Source organism: Triticum aestivum, chromosome 4A (genome assembly GCF_018294505.1).
Source record: "Triticum aestivum cultivar Chinese Spring chromosome 4A, IWGSC CS RefSeq v2.1, whole genome shotgun sequence".
Classification (NCBI taxonomy): domain Eukaryota; kingdom Viridiplantae; phylum Streptophyta; class Magnoliopsida; order Poales; family Poaceae; genus Triticum; species Triticum aestivum.
In genome coordinates this window covers 134267267-134272466 of record NC_057803.1, presented here as the reverse complement: position 1 = coordinate 134272466, position 5200 = coordinate 134267267, and positions in this window count along the sequence as shown.

The window sequence follows — 5200 nt, the reverse complement described above, 5'->3', positions numbered from 1 at the left end:
CTTGTGCTTGATGAATAGGAATATGAAAAGGAGGAGAAGTGGAAATTAGAATTCCTACGGTTTTTCTTTCAAGGAGACACTAAAGGAACAAATCCTACAGTTTTCCTTTGCTCTATTCCTTTGCACCAAATTCATGAAAAGTAGTACCATAGGAAACTTTCCAATTCTGATGTTTTTCATTCACTTTTCCTTTCAAGCACTGGCGATTCTAGTAGGCAGGCTTGAGCAAGGAAAATCCTACACTAAAAAAATGTTTTTGTGCTACTTCTATTACTTTGGACCCAGGCCACTGCCATATTAGCTCAACTCCCAGGCCCATCGACAAATGCACAACTCAAACGCGCAAAGATAAATAATGATGGCGTTCAAGAGAGTCCATCACGGATAGCTAAGTTGCCTGGTACCTCACTGCTTGTCATATAGTAGGATAAAATAATCGTATTTCCCGTTACTACGAGTGCTCAGTGGACAATATATATATATATATATAACATGTAGAGTAAAAAAGAGATGCAACAAGTGTACAACCTCTTTGGCGAAGCCATGTCGATCTCAGCGTGATTGGGTTGGCCGGTGAGGATGCTCCGGCTGACTTGGCTGTCGGAGGAGGGGAAGAAGATCTTAGGCGTGTGGAGATGGAGCCTGAGGTACTGCTCCGCTGTGATGGAGGGTTTCGTTATTGGAGCAGCTCCGGTGAGTTGTACGACACCGAGGCTGAAGCAGGACAAGAGAGACAACGAACAACGTTAACCTGAGCGGAATTCTAATAGCATCTCCAATACATGACGTAAAATACATAACCACAAAGTGCTAGATGTAAAATACATCAGCCGCTCATCTCTGAACTTAACTGTTGAAATAGAATTTAACTGTCGAAACTGAACTTAACTGTCGAAACTGAACTTAACTATTGAAACTGAATTTTGCTGTTGAAACTGAATTTTGCTGACGAAACTGAACACACTAGCAAGGTGAGGCTACATGTCGGTCGACCGACTTTTTCATCTCTGGTTAGTCGATTTTGTAGCCGTTGGATACGAAATCAAGGGCCTGCGGTTCATCTGCAACCTCCACCCCCTGAGTCGGCCAAACAGCAGCCCCCTGCCGCCCGTGGCTGGCGGTGCGCCGCCCCGAAAACACTCCCCACCGCCGGTCCGCCGTCGCACCGGCCATCCCTCTAGCCCCCCCGTGCCGAGCTTTTTCTCCGGCAATCCCCACGCCATCGCCCCGCCAACGCCCTGCCACCGCCGGCGACCACCGCCCCCATCCTGAACCCTAAGATAGATAGTAGGGTACCTCTCCGACGAGCCCCCCTCCCCACTGCGGCTGGTTCTTCCTTCACCCCGGAGGCATCGGAGTGAAGTGTAGCTAAATCGGAGCAGCATCGCAAGCAAGAACAAGAGCGAGAGCAGCAGCGCGAGCAAGAGCAATAGCAAGAGCAGACCAGGCAGGGGACCGAGAGCAAGAGCAGAGCAGCAGCGCGAGCGAGAGCTAAAGCAGCAACAGGTCCTACTGATGTGGACGTTGCCGCCGAGGGAGCGACGCTGATACGTCTCCAACGTATCTATAATTTTTGATTGTTCCATGCTATATTATCTACTGTTTTGGGCAATATTGGGCTTTATTATCCACTTTTATATTACTTTTGGGACTAACCTATTAACCGGAGGCCCAGCCAGATTTGCTGTTTTATGCCTATTTCAGTGTTTCGAAGAAAAGGAATATCAAACGGAGTCGAAACGGAACGAAATCAACTGGAGAAGTTATTTTTGGAAGGAAACACACCTGATGGAGTTGGACCCCACGTCGGCGGAGACACGAGGTGCTCACGAGGGTGGGGGGCGCGCCCCCCTTAGGGCACGCCCCCTGTCTCGTGGGACCCCCGTGGTGTTGGAAATATGCCCTAGAGGCAATAATAAAATGGTTATTATTATATTTCTTTGTTCATGATAATTGTCTATTGTTCATGCTATAATTGTGTTATCCGGAAATCGTAATACATGTGTGAATACATAGACCACAACACGTCCCTAGTGAGCCTCTAGTTGACTAGCTCGTTGATCAAAGGACAGTCATGGTTTCCTGACTATGGACATTAGATGTCATTGATAACGGGATCACATCATTAGGAGAATGATGTGATGGACAAGACCCAATCCTAAGCTTAGCTCAAAGATCGTGTAGTTCATTTGCTGTAGCTTTTCTGAATGTCAAGTATCATTTCCTTAGACCATGAGATTGTGCAACTCCCGGATACCGTAGGAGTGCCTTGGCTGTGCCAAACATCACAACATAACTGGGTGACTATAAAGGTACATTACAGGTATCTCCGAAAGTGACTGTTGGGTTGGCACGAATCGAGACTGGGATTTGTCACTCCGTATGACAGAGAGGTATCTCTGGGCCCACTCGGTAATGCATCATCATAATGAGCTCAATGTGATCAAGTGGTTGATCACGGGATCATGCATTACGGTACGAGTAAAGTGACTTGCCGGTAACGAGACTGAACAAGGTATTGGGATACCGACGATCGAGTCTCGGGCAAGTAACGTACCGATTGACAAAGGGAATTGTATACGGATTGATTGAATCCTTGACATAGTGGTTCATCCGATGAGATCATCGTGGAGCATGTGGGAGCCAACATGGGTATCCAGATCCCGCTATTGGTTATTGACCAGAGAGGCTTCTCGGTCATGTCTGCATGTCTCCCGAACCCGTAGGGTCTACACACTTAAGGTTCGGTGACGCTAAGGTTGTAGAGATATTAGCACACGGTAACCCGAAAGTTGTTCGGAGTCCCAAATGAGATCCCGGACGTCACGAGGAGTTCCGGAATGGTCCGGAGGTAAAGATTTATATATAGGAAGTCCAGTTTCGGCCATCGGGAAGGTTTCGGGGGTCACTAGTATTGTACCGGGACCACTGGAAGGGTCCCGGGGGTCCACCGGGTGGGGCCACCTATCCCGGAGGGCCCCATGGGCTGAAGTGGGAGGGGAACCAACCCCTAGTGGGCTGGTGCGCCCCCCTTGGGCCTTCCCCCGCGCCTAGGGTTAGAAACCCTAGGGGTGGGGGGCGCCACCCTTGCCTTGGGGGGCAAGGCACCCCCTTGGCCGCCGCCCCCCTAGGCACCCTATATATAGTGGGGGGGAGGGAGGGCTGCGCACCCAAGCCCCTGGCCTCTCCCTCTCCCTTTCGTGACACTCCTCCGTCTCCCAGCGCTTGGCGAAGCCCTGCCGAGATCACCGTTGCTTCCACCACCACGCTGCTGCTGGATCTTCATCAACCTCTCCTTCCCGCTTGCTGGATCAAGTTGGAGGAGATGTCTTCCCAACCGTACGTGTGTTGAACGCGGAGGTGTTGTCCGTTCGGCACTTGGTCATCGGTGATTTGAATCACGTCGAGTACGACTCCATCAACCCCGTTCTCTTGAACGCTTCCGCTCGTGATCTACAAGGGTATGTAGATGCACTCCTCTTTCCCTCGTTGCTAGATGACTCCATAGATTGATCTTGGTTATGTGTAGAAAATTTTAAAATTCTGCTACGTTCCCCAACAGTGGCATCATGAGCTAGGTCTATGCGTAGTTACTATGCACGAGTAGAACACAAAGTAGTTGTGGGCGTCGATATTGTCAATTATCTTGCTGTTACTAGTCTTATCTTGATTCGGCGGTATTGTGGGATGAAGCGGCCTGGACCAACCTTACACGTACGCTTACATGAGACTGGTTCCACCGACTGACATGCACTAGTTGCATAAGGTGGCTGGCGGGTGTCTGTCTCTCCCACTTTAGTCGGATCGGATTCGATGAACAGGGTCCTTATGAAGGGTAAATAGAAATTGGCAATTCACGTTGTGGTTTTGGCGTAGGTCAGAAATGTTCTTGCTAGAAACCTATAGCAGCCACGTAAAAACTTGCAACAACAATTAGAGGACGTCTAACTTGTTTTTGCAGCAAGTGTTTTGTGATGTGATATGGCCAAAGGTTGTGATGAATGATGAATGATATATGTGATGTATGAGATTGATCATGTTCTTGTAATAGGAATCACGACTTGCATGTCGATGAGTATGACAACCGGCAGGAGCCATAGGAGTTGTCTTAATTTATTTATGACCTGCGTGTCAACATAAACGTCATGTAATTACTTTACTTTATTGCTAAACCGTTAGCCATAGTAGTAGAAGTAATAGTTGACGTGACAACTTCAAGAAGACACGATGATGGAGATCATGATGATGGAGATCATGGTGTCATGCCGGTGACAACGATGATCATGGAGCCCCGAAGATGGAGATCAAAGGAGCAAATGATATTGGCCATATCATGTCACTATTTGATTGCATGTGATGTTTAACACGTTTTACATCTTATTTGCTTAGAACGACGGTAGCTTAAATAAGATGATCCCTCATAATAATTTCAAGAAAGTGTTCCCCCTAACTGTGCACCGTTGCGAAGGTTCGTTGTTTCAAAGCACCATGTGATGATCGGGTGTGATAGATTGTAACGTTCGAATACAACGGGTGTAAGCCAGATTTACACACGCAATACACTTAGGTTGACTTGACGAGCCTAGCATGTATAGACATGGCCTCGGAACACAGAAGACCGAAAGGTCGAGCATGAGTCGTATAGAAGATATGATCAACATGAAGATGTTCACCGATGTTGACTAGTCCGTCTCATGTGATGATCGGACACGGCCTAGTTAACTCGGATCATGTTATACTTAGATGACTGGAGGGATGTCTATCTGAGTGGGAGTCCATTGAATAATTTGATTAGATGAACTTAATTATCATGAACTTAGTCTAAAATCTTTATAGTATGTCTTGTAGATCAAATGGCCCACGTTGTCCTCAACTTCAACGCGTTCCTAGAGAAAACCAAGCTGAAAGATGATGGTAGCAACTATACGGACTAGGTCCGGAACCTGAGGATCATCCTCATAGCTGCCAAGAAAGATTATGTCCTAGAAGCACCGCTAGGTGACGCACCCATCCCACAGAACCAAGACGTTATGAACGCTTGGCAGACACATGCTGATGATTACTCCCTCGTTCAGTGCGGCATGCTTTACAGCTTAGAACCGGGGTTCCAAAAGCGTTTTGAGAGACACAGAGCATATGAGATGTTCGAAGAGCTGAAAATGGTTTTTCAAGGTCATGCCCGGGTCGAGAGATATGAAGT